Source organism: Corylus avellana, chromosome 2 (genome assembly GCF_965113065.1).
Source record: "Corylus avellana chromosome 2, dhCorAvel1.hap1.2, whole genome shotgun sequence".
Classification (NCBI taxonomy): domain Eukaryota; kingdom Viridiplantae; phylum Streptophyta; class Magnoliopsida; order Fagales; family Betulaceae; genus Corylus; species Corylus avellana.
Genome location: NC_142491.1, coordinates 30,087,427 through 30,099,915, shown reverse-complemented (window position 1 = coordinate 30,099,915; position 12,489 = coordinate 30,087,427).

The following is a 12,489-nucleotide window of genomic DNA, read 5'->3' as shown; positions in this document are numbered from 1 at the left end:
CTTACTCACGAGCCTAGCCGAGTCAAGTCGAGCCGAGCTTGCTTCATTTAATATTTGAGCCAAGATTTGTGTTCACGAAGTGTTTCATTTAATAATCGAGTCGAGCACGAGCCAAGCTCGCGAGCAGCTTGCTCACTTAACACCCCTACACACACACACTCAAGAATCAAGGCAATAAAGTTTTTCTAAGGCTTCAGAGGCTAAATGAGATTGGGGTCAAATGGGAGTATGGGGTATTTAAGGGGCGAGCGCTCGTGTGGTCTATGGCCGAGCACTCGTGTACTATTCATAACTGGCCAAAAAATGCTTTTCACACGTACGATTTAGGTATTAACCAAGGGTCTAAAAATTGGTCAATGAGCGTTCGTGTACCGTTCATGTGAGCGCACGTGTACTGTTCACAAAAGGCCAAAAGTTATCAGAGGTATGATTTCACGAGGGTGGCGTGAGGTTCAGATGAGTGCTTGTGTGGTCCCCTGGAAGAGCGCTCTTCCAATGAGGGTGTTTTGGGATTTTTGCTTCTAAAAGTTGCTTAGTGCTTGATTCTGTTGAGGTGGCTTACAGTTTTCTGTTTAGGGCTGGTTTAGAAGGCTAATAACTTATTCAATAAGGAGCTAAAACTCCTTTTAAAATGATTTAAAAATTCGGGGTATTACATTGGGTCACTAGGAGTATGTCTTGCTCTCTGGGTGAACGCTCGGTCCCGTGGGCCTATGTTTGGCCAAAGGGTGGATACTTTCAGGCTGAAGCCCTAAACATGGTCTTTGCTTCTAGTGTGTGGTAAATCTCATCCTAGGCTTCTAATGGACACATGCAAAGTACAAAACATGCTAGCATGCAAACTTTAAAGAAATCAAAGGCAGGTTAAAAACTCTTTAAAACATTCTTGGTCCTTTAAAAAAAATGGGTATAAGAACTTGTCAAGGCACATTGAAAACTTGTAATACCAAGAAAGTAGTAAGAACAACATGAAGGATAAGGGAATGAACAAGAAATTACCTTGATGATGGCAAAACTCCACCAAGGCATCCTCATTCTCCTCCAAAATCACTCCTCACTTCTAGGGTTAGGGTTTCTTGGTGTGAGGAGGGGTCCGAGGGTCAAAGGGAAATGTTTATATAGGGGATTGGGGCGTGCTCTTCTATGAAAAGGTGAAGAATGGGTTAAAATTACTTTTTAGAGTTGTCAGCGAACGTTCGGGTACTGTGGGACGAACATTTGTCTACACAATGGATAAAAGGGATCAGACGTGCTTTTGGATACTACCCCTAGCTCAAAGACTAGTCAACAAACGCTCGTGGTGGTCCCCCTAGCGTACACGCGCACTCTAGGTCAGGGGCATACGTTTGAGTGGTCCATTTAGTGTACGTTCGGTCAATGAGTGGGTTTTTAAGGTTTTGCTTAAAAAGGGCTCAAGGAGTTGGGTTACTCATAAGGGGTTTAGGTCTTTGGGCTTTAAAACTAAGTTTTATGAAAATGTTTTGTCACTTTGTAGTAAATTATTAGCCTTTTAAAACTCGATGTTTTATTGAAGTATTACAATAACCCAAGAAAATATATTCAATGGCTTTTTGTCCCAATTTCTTGATTTTACGTTCAAGTAATCTGACAATAGCCCCTGCACTCCCATACCTTAAAACAATTAAGATTGGGTTTTCTTTTCTTCTATAATTCATATGGGGTAATCTTGAACTTCTTTTGTGGTACTCTATTTAATATATAACACGCTGTATGTAACGCCTCACCCCAAAAACTCTTATTACGTCCAGAATTATACAGCAAGACATTTACTATAGCGCCCCGGAATTTTCAAAGTTATTTAAATAGATTATGATGTTATTTTGATATTCATTTTAGCCTATGATTTTAATTCTGGAAAAATTTATGATATTACAGAGAATGGTAATTAGAGAATGGTAATTGGTGAAATAATAGGATAGTAAATGGTAATAAGAATTGTAGATGGATAAATGTAGGTATAATAGTGTTGGTAGATGGAATAGTAAAATGGAAGGTAGAATAGTACTTGGTGAAATAATAGGATAGTAAATGGTAAGAGAAATAGTATTGGTAGAAGGAGGGTGGAATTGTAGATGTGTAAAGGTAGGTATAATAGTATTGGTAAATGGAATAGTAAAATGAGGGTGGAATTGTAGGTGGATAAATGTAGGTATAATAGTGTTGGTAGATGGAATAGTAAAATGGAAGGTAGAATAGTATTTGGTTTTTTTCCTATAAATAGAGTTCTTCCCCTTCACAAATTTCACTACTCCTCTCCCTTCTCTTCCACATATTCTTCCTTCTTCCGTTTTATACTCGGTCTTTCTTCTTTCTCTAAGTGTTTACACAAAACAGAGAGAGAAAGGGCGAGACAAAGCGTTGCAAGAAAGAAAGAACACGAGAGAGAACGGACTCGAGAATTTTGTTTCAAAAGATATACTAGTGGTGTTAGTCAGATTGGAGCAACTAGATCCTTCAGACCACTTTTAGCTTCAGTCTAGAAGTAAGTAAATTCACTACCCCTTCTAAAGTTACTTCATGTCATGCTATTTATTCATTCTTGTATCAAACTGTAAATGATTATTTTATTTACCTATCATGGAGACATATTGCATGCATGAAGGATTTCTAAAAGAATTATTTAGAATGTTTCTATTCCTTTAAATGCTTTCTAAGTACAACAAGTTTATATTTTTGAGAAAAGAAAGTTGAAAAATGATGATAATTATAAGAAAGAAGAATAATGATAAACCCTCCTACATGTTGCCCTAAGATGCATCAAAAGAAGTACAAAGAAAAGTACAAGAAATGAGTTAAATGTTTATGAAATGAGGGCACATGTATGGAGGAGAGTATTTTTGGCCCCAAGATAAGTAAAGATGAGAGTTCGGTACCGATACTCGGATGGAGGTGAAACCACTGAAGGAGGCTATGCCAGAAGGTGGTATTCCATCAACAGACCGTTGAGTGCACCAAGAGAAAGAGTTAATTGACGGTCGGGCATGGCTACAGGGGTAACAGTGTACATGGGCCCTAATATGAGAAAATGATAATATAATTTCAACAATGATATACTATGATGATTTACAATGATGATTTATAAAGATAATTTATGACGATGATTTATTACTAGAGGTAATAGTATGTATATGCTACGGGAGATGCAACCGTACATACATGTATTATTATGGCTAAATGTATATTTATTTGTGAAAACGATTTTTAAAACTGAGAACAAGGAGTAAAACTATTTATGGTTGTGGATTTTACTTGCTGGGCCCCCTTTGGGCTCATTCAGTTTTATTTCTTGTTTTCAGGTAGAAAAGACGCTGGAATAGGAGGCCGGAATGGGGGTGGGAATAATTATTAACTTTTAAGTCTTTTCATATCAGTTATTGTAATAATATGATATTCCGCAACTAAAGTTTAATGTTTCCTAATTTCGCTTGTAATAAAATTTCTTGAAGAGTGTTTTATACATTGATAGTATCATTTAAAATTAAGTACTCTGATAGACCTTACAGATCTTTGCAAAAATGTTTGTTGTAAATGAAGAAAATTGACAAACTTAGCCTTAACGGGTTGGGGATGTTACATTTACTATTTCAACTAAAGCTCTATTTTCTTCTTTTAGCAACTCCATTTTGTTGTGAAGTATAAGCAATGGATGTTTCATGAATAATGCCTATAGGTTCACAATAAGAAGGAAAATGAAATTCTCCTCCTTTATCGGATCTAAGGCATTTAATTTTGACATCACATTGATTTTCCACTTCTGTTTTGTAAAGTTTAAAATTTTCCAAAACTTTATCTTTTGAAAACATAAGATATAAATAACAGAATTTGGAAAAATCATCAATGAAGGTTACAAAATATTTTTTCCTTTCTCTTGTAAGATTGTTATGCATGTCACAAACATCACTATGCACAAGTTGTAATATTGTAGAAGATTTATCAACTTTTGGAAAAGGTTTTATAGTAATTTTTGTTCGCAAACATATTCTATATTTATCAACCATATCATTAACAGAATTATGAATCAAATTTAAAACAAACATATCAAGCAATCTTCTAGTATTAACATATCCTAATCTATTTTGCCATAAAGAAACTGAGTCAATCAAATAAACAGAATTATCAACTTTATTAATAAGATTCAATTTGAACATACCCTCAAACAAATAACCCTTCCCAACAAAAGGACCCCTTTTGGTCAACACAAATTAATTTGACTAAAAAACACACTTAAATTCGAATTTATTAGGAAGACCCCCAAACACGAGGTTCTTTGTAATTTCTAGTTCATAATACACATCAGTTAGAGTAAGAACTTTTCCAGAAGTGAATTTCAGATTCACTATTCCTTTGCCTTTAACAACAACAATTGATGAATTTCCCATGTAGAGAAGGCAACCATCTTCCATTGTTTCAAAGGTCTTAAATAGCCTCATTTCCTTGAAGACATGTTTTGAAGCACATGAATCAATCCAGCATGAACCATCTTCCTTAAGCATGCAGATCACGGATATCATGGCCATAAACTCTTTCGGTCAAAAGCTTGTTATTTCTTCTTCAAAAAATGGCAGTCCTTCTTGAAGTGGCCTGGCTTGCCATAATGTTAGCAATCGAACTTCGTTTTCTTCTCATGGTTCTGGTTTTGTTTCTGGTTGTAAAAGTTCTTTCTGTTCTTCTGATTGGACTTTTTATTCTGAAAATGTTTCATTGAAGAAGAACCTTCCTCCACCATATGCACTTTCGAGGACAGAAATCCTTGTTCTTCCTTGTTCTGGCCTAACTAATCAGCAATTATCTCCTCCTTTTTGTGTTTCAAATTTTTCTTTTGTTCTTTCCAGTGGAGGGAGAAAGTTTGTCAATAATGGATAAGACAACAATTTCCTCATCCATCTTCATGTTATGCCGACTAAAGTGACTTAAAATATGCAGAATTTCGTTAAACTATTCAAAAATAGGTCTAGCATCAACCATTTTATAATTCATAAATTTAAAGGCCAATAACTTCTTACTTGTTGTAACGCCCCATGAAAATCAATTAAGTGGTAATTGACTCCATAGTTCGTCTCCCAACCTACATCCCTCACGGGACAAGACTCAGGGATCATCATCTCTCTTAAACGAGAGAATACAGCGGAAGACTTTAAACCACAAGAATAGAAAGCAATAACTAAACATCACAAGCATAAACACCAGAGTAAAGATAAAGTATCATATGATATATAGATCATCAAATGTATGGTCAAAGACCGATCATTAAAATATAGGTTACAAACCCAAATCATTGTCTGAAAATAACAAATCAATGCCTAATCTTAAGTAGTGAAAGCATGATCACTATCTCTATCATTTCTACTTGTATGGTTCCTCCATCGTCTCACATGGACTTTAGTCATACCGGGTCTATGTCTTCAAAAATGACCTGAATCAGGTCCTTAACAACCACCATGATCCAGTCCAAAGGCTTCCTCCTCTACGCTAGCTAGACCGTGCAATTTTATACATAATCGAGGGGAATTTTTTTTTTTTTTTTTAATTTTTTATTTAAATGGTAAGCCCAAGGACTTAGTGAAAGATATCCATGCCATTTTAGTGATGAATTCCATTTGGTAAAGTATGCAACATTTTAGGTATGACAGTAATCTAGGAATGCAATATATATATATAATCATGAGAAACAATGATAGTTCAACAATATGGTTTACCCAAAATATTACCCATTCTCAGCAGGGTAGGCGCTGTCCCGAGGGAGTCTGACCCTGGGTGGCCCATGCTACTAATGATGTACGTCCTGTATTGACCAACCATTCGACAATGGTTGTGCCAGTCACAAATAACCATTGGATCCAAGGCCCATATAACAACACATACATTTGACCATAAAGTTAATATGTATAGTAAGCCAATGTCTGTTATCCTGCACGTACCGGTGTACCATGTCATACAATGCAATTAATCTTGTTCGTAATTTACATGCATGCTTTTACAAATCTCCAAGTCATTTTCTTGTTAAGTAGCACATTTTCACAAATAATAGAGTTCATGGTATAGCAAAGTGTATATCGTGAGAGTTGTAAATATGCATGTTTTGGTACACAAAATAGTCGTACAATGCGGGAAAATAAATGGAGAGCATTATGTGAGTTAAAACTCACCTGGGCCGAATAAACTCTCCGAGTACTCCTCCAAATGATCAGGATTCTCCAAATCTGTGGAAACCTACTATTAGTCCTAATTCCAACTAAATCGAACCTAAGTCTCGAAAACAGGAGTCGTAGGATGCTCAGCCAACGATGTGTTCCCCTGAACGTCTCTAGTCGAGTGCTCGTCTCCTAGGGGTGAGCATTTGGCCAGTGAGGTTCAGGTAGAACCTCATTTGGTTCAAATGCTTCCTGAGCCTCCTTGACTAGTCCTAAGGCTACAAAAAGTGTTTCTAACACATCTTAACCAACATCTCCAAATAACAAGATTAACTCTAATCATAAAGGAAAAGCTTAAACTGAGATTAAAGCTTAAACTCCTAGATATTAACAACTAAGCTTTTATAAAACAAGAAGCTAACATAACAACCTAACAAAACACAAAGAAAGCGCAGTGGTTCCCTCAACAAAGCAAACTTTTCAAGAAAACCTCCTTCGCTAAAGACACTCACAACCTCGCTCAAAAACCAAACCAACAGAGTTTCTCTAAGGCTTCAGAGGCTAAAATAAAGGTTTTGAGTCGGAAGGGTGTGGGTTTAAAGAGGGGAAAAAGCTGAGGCCGCTACAAGTGAATTTTGAAAAGGTGCAAGCACTCGGGTTCTACAGTGTCGAGCGCTCGTGTACTGTTTATCTAAGGGTTTTTTAGTTGCAGGAGGCATGTATGGGCAAAAACCAACGGTCAACAAAAAGTCAAAGAGTGCTCGGCCTAGTCCCCGCATGAGCGCACGTGTATTGGTGCCAGGCGAGCGCTCATGTGGTCCCCTACGAGACCGTTCCTCTACTACTACTCCGAAACTAAAAAATTCCAAAAATGCCCCTCCACGTGTTGATGAGTGTCAAATATTACATATTTGAACCCCTTAATTTTCATCTGTTAGTCCTTTAACTGTGTCTTAATCTGACGTTTCGTGTTAGTTTTAGTATTTTAATGTTTTGTAGGTTACTAAGGGGAAACTACGGCTTTAAGGTGAAAAATGCAGATTTTGGAAGAAGGTTGGAAAAACAGTCATCTGAGGAAGTAGGATCGAGCGTACACTCTTAAGCTCAAGCGCATATGAGCTCGATTGTAGAAGTCTTACACTCGAACGCATACACGCCCACAAGTAATCCATTAGTGTGCGAGTGTTGTGCCGCAGGAGAAGTCAAGCATGCTCGAGTCCGATCAAGCGCACTCGTCCCACCTGGAAGCGCTGAAACCCTAAATTAGGGTTATAAATACCATATTTTTCTAGGGAAACGTATGGAGGCGCACCAGGGGGCTCCGTTCTTTGTCATTTTCGTGTTTTCTGGGTTTTTGTAGCTTTGAACACCAATTCTTTTGTAAGTTCTTTGATTTTAATGAAGTTAATTAGTTTCTTTATGATTCATTTTGTCATAAGAGGCTAAACCTTCAACTAAGGTTGAAGATGAAGCCTCACCATTGATTTGTTTGCATATTTTTATGTTTTGTTCGTACAATTTCGACATTTAGTGTAATGTATGTTCATTTCAATTCAATTATTTGATTAAGTTCTTGTAATTATTGTTTAGATTAATATTTCTGCCAAAGTTTGATATTCAATGTGTTTCATCCGACGGATACATTGCATCTTTCAATTTTAATTAGATATCCCTTGTTTTTCGTTAATCAAACGGATACATTGGATGATTTTGATTTAAGTTGGATATGCAGTGTGATTTGTATAATGGATGAATTCATGGAATCTTTAAATAGGTCATTTTTTTAGAAAAAAAAAAAAAAGAACGTGCATAGGATTTTATTGAAATTCAGATGTATGAACAAACATAATAATGTTGCTTTGATTTGGTGAGTGTGAATTCTGAAACCTTAGTATTTATCTTTTGATTAATTTTATTTTGTTTTGTTTTCAATTTCAAAAATCAAATCAATTTTTGGCACTAGGTTAGGATTTAATTAGTTTAGAATAAAATTGTTTTCAAAAACACAATTCTTTGTGGGATCGATCTCGCACTTGTAAAACCCTTTCTTGCAAACGATTCGTGCACTTGCAAGTAATTAAAATTTGCACAACAGGTGTCCCTAGTGACCCAAACTCCAATTAACTCTCTAATCAAGCTATCTTAAGCCTAAATAATTATTTGGATCACTACACTTGTAGCATCTTCTAAAAGATACTTAGCCTTGAGTACATCCCAGACATCTTTGGCCATTAATTTGCTTTGGTAGATGTCAAACAGAGAATCCACCATCGCATTGCAAATGTGGCCCTTGCAGTATAGTCATCCTGCTCCCACTTCATCCTTGCCCGAGTCTTAGCAATCGTCTCGTTGTCATGTGTAACACCCCATCTCATTGACACACAATATTGTCCACTTGTGGCTCATTCAAACTAGACATCCCACGACGTTATCCATCCTTGTACTACTCTCGCATAAGTTCATTTAACTGCGGAGTTCTAATAGGATCATGACTATCATGACTTTAAAACGCGTTTTTTTCATGTAACACCCCACCCCAATGACAGACAATATTGTCTGCTTTTGGTTCACCCGAATTGGACTTCCTAGAAGGTCAAGTAGCAACCTATCTACTCAAAAGCCAACCTTTAAGTCTTGCACTTTTTGGTCGATTCTTCTGACGGGTCTTCTTCGTACTTGACCATAGCCTCATAGTCCTCGTCAGTGTTGGAAAGGAAAGCAGCCTTCTGTCGTTGCTATCTGGTCATTCTTGGAGTCTGCTTGTGCTTTCCCTTATTGAATCTAATTTGGTGGTAGGGACTTCAGCCTTTGTAAGGGCCTGGTTGAAACCTTGCGTTTGCTGGGGCGAAGCTTGTATCTGGGTGCATAAGGCCCGTACTTGGTTGGCCATTCTCGAACAGTTGCCCAGTGTTGTCATTCATCACGCATCAAAGTGTAGAGCAGGATCAAGTGCCCGCAACGCAGAGCATGTGATCTTGTCCAACCTAATAATAAACGATCGAGTGGGTTGTTACTCTAGCCCGCACCTTAGTCAAACAACAATCAAAGAACCTAGGTCTATCCTATGCTCTGGTCTTTTAAGATTTATTCCTAGGGTATTGCAGCCTATTCTCAGACTGTTCGCTATGGTCGGCAAGACTGTATGCTCTGATACCATACTGTAACACCCCCAAAACTGACCTTAACCAGCCTTGTAGGGTTACTAGCAATCACCCTAGTTTAACCAACTAGTAGCTCAATGGGGAACCGCCCCTCTAAGCATTATCAAAGTTAATGCGGAAGAAGGTGAAATAAATCTGAGAAATCTATAAACATTACAGTACATGTGTAATCCTTAAAATTAAAGACATGGAACAACTAACAATAATATAAGGCAAACCTGATAATAGCATGAAGATCTTAAAGCCAAGTCTACAGTGGCAACTACACCACTCTTGGGTTCTCAAAGCAAGCTTCTTATAAGGGTAATAACAGCGTAAGTCTAACGACTTAATAAGTAAGCCACAATTGGGTATGACACGAGCTCATTATTATTAAGTAGAAATAAGCGTGCAGTTTTAATAAACATTTAAAAAAGGTATTGTCTCCGTTAATACACCTTGAAAATATCGTTTGGTTTGATAAAGAACGATGTACTCCCGGCGGCAATTGCCTAAGTATTTTAATGCATAAAAACTAATGCTTTATAGGTCATAGCTCTCATGTATAGTCTACCAGAGATATTACTCATTCTCAGTAGGGTTGGCGCTGTCCCGAGGGACCTATAATACAACACCGGTGACCTAGATATTGTACGCTACCGTCCATAACACTAGCAACCCAACCGAGTCCGATCTCGGGTGGCCCACACTACTAGTAATGTACGTCCTATTGTGACTAATCATTAGGCAATGGCTGCGCCGGTCATGAACACCATTGGATCCAAGGCCTATATAACAACACACACATTTGACCATAGAATGAAGTCTATATAGTAAGCCCATGGCCATTATACCGCATGTATCGGTGTACCATGTCGTACGATGCATCTTATCAACCATTTATTAAAAGCAGTTACCAAGTTATTACAAAAATGTAGACATGCTCATATCATACGCATGGTAAGTCAACTAACATATCCCCCGTTTTTAAGGAAAGTATTCGTACGTGTTTACTTACCTCGTATGGTTGATTGAGTCCTCTGAAATCACCAATCTTTGCTATAACGAAACACGACTCATCGTTATAAGCAGTATTAAAGAACTCTACGAGGTCCCATCTAATAAAAAAGGGGTTGCTAAAACCTTTTAGACCACATTTTGGGCTAAAAGAGAGTGTGACCCATTCTCTAGGAGAGCACTCTTCCCCTAGGGCGAGCGTTCGGCCAGGGAGTAAGGTTCTGCCCAAAAATCCCCAAAATGTGTGCTAGGTTTCTATCTAAGGCTATGTGTTGGTACTTCTCTTCCTAGGCTCAAAAGAAACACAAGTACCACAAGAAAGCACAACACAAAGAATCAAAGAGGTGTTTAAAAGCCTTTGCAAGCATTTCTCTTTCTTTTTAAGAAATAGTTACATTCAAGTGCACAGTAACCTCAAAGAAAACAAAGGTGGGATGAAAGCTTTTTCGAAAACGTTCTAAAAGAATGAATATCATAACATCTTTAAAATCGTAACATTAGGAGAGTAAAAAAAACACTTGTGAAAGCTTAAAACTTCTAGATATCAACAACTAAGCTATTGAAAATCAAGACGCTAGCAACAACATACAAAGAGGGTGTAGGGGTTACCTCAACAAGCAAGCTTTCCAAGGATCCTCCTTCTTCTCCAAGGATGCTCACAACCTCACATAGAGGGGTGTAAATAAGCCGATCTTGAGCGAGCTTCCCATGTTTGGGCTCGGCTTGTTTAAATTTTACTCGAGCTTGAGCTCGAGCTAAGCTCAAGGACAAGCCAAAAAAATTGAGCCCGAGCTCGAGCTCAAGCTCATAATAAGTCGAACTCGCTTGCGAGATGGCTCTTATATTTAATTTAATTTTTTTATTATAAATTTAAACTTCAAGTACTCTTCAATGGCTCAAAAGGCCAGCTTGCATATGAGCATTTGCTTAGCCTACCTAGCCGAGTATGGAGTCTGAGTCAATACAGTAAGGCACTTGATTTCGAAGATAGAGGATATGCATCCTTTTATTATAAAAGGATGCTATTAGAAAAAAAAATCATCAATTTTTAATATTAATATGAACAACTAACGATTCGAGACTTATACGAGCTGCTCACGAGCCTAACTGAGTCGAGTTGAGCTTGCTTCGTTTAATATTCGAGCCAATATTTGTGTTCACAAAACACCTTATTTAATAATCAAGTTGAGCACGAGCCGAGCTTATACGAGTCGAGCCTGAGTTCGCTTGAAAGGCCATTGCTCACTTAACACCCCTAAGGTCACCCATCCTAGTACTACAATCGCATAAGCTCGCTTAATTGCAGAGTTCTGATGGGATCATGATCATCACGACTTAAAAACATGTTGTCATGAAGGGTGCGAGTATACATTTATGTACATCTCTATCTCCATACCTAGGCGATGTGGAATGCAACATCATGTGCTACAGGCTTCGAACTTGTTAGCATATAGGCCACTCTCAAACCAGCAAGGAGGAAATGCATCTTCTTCTACCATCTCTTGAAGGAAGTTCCACCAAACCTTTTGAGTTTGATGAAATTAGCAGCAAGTTCTTTCAAGGATTGTGGTGCCATTGAAGCATAAATAATTTCTTAAAATTGTTAGAAAAATAATGAAAAGACAAAAAATTGAAATTGCCCCTAAGGTGTGTTACAATGTCAAACTGTTAATTCAACAGTAGTAAACTACTATTAAACTGTTAATCCAACAGACACTTAATTCAGACTGTTAGATTAAATAATTATCTAATAATAACCATTAGATCTTAACAATTGAATCTCAATCGTTAGATCAAAGTTGATTTGATCTTACGATTAACTTTAATTACGATCTAGTAAATCCAACAACTGGATCTACCTAAGAAGCATCTAAACTAGTATTGTAATTTTGTTACACCTTTACATTTCCGCATTGTTTTAGTAAATGTATTTTCAAACATTATCATCTCTTTACATTAGATGTGCTCTATGTGTTGCGCCTCTAAACATAGAGCACGTTATCAAACATTATCAACGAGGATGCCTTCGATGCTTAAGTTAGTAAGGGCTTTGATAATTCTCTGTGTGAGAGTGATACATAGGATTATGAAAGAATGGTGGAGTTACCTTGTATGACTTTATCCAGGTTGTCGTTCTCTAATAGGGCACAATCCTAGTTAGGCATGGTGTCTAACTTGTT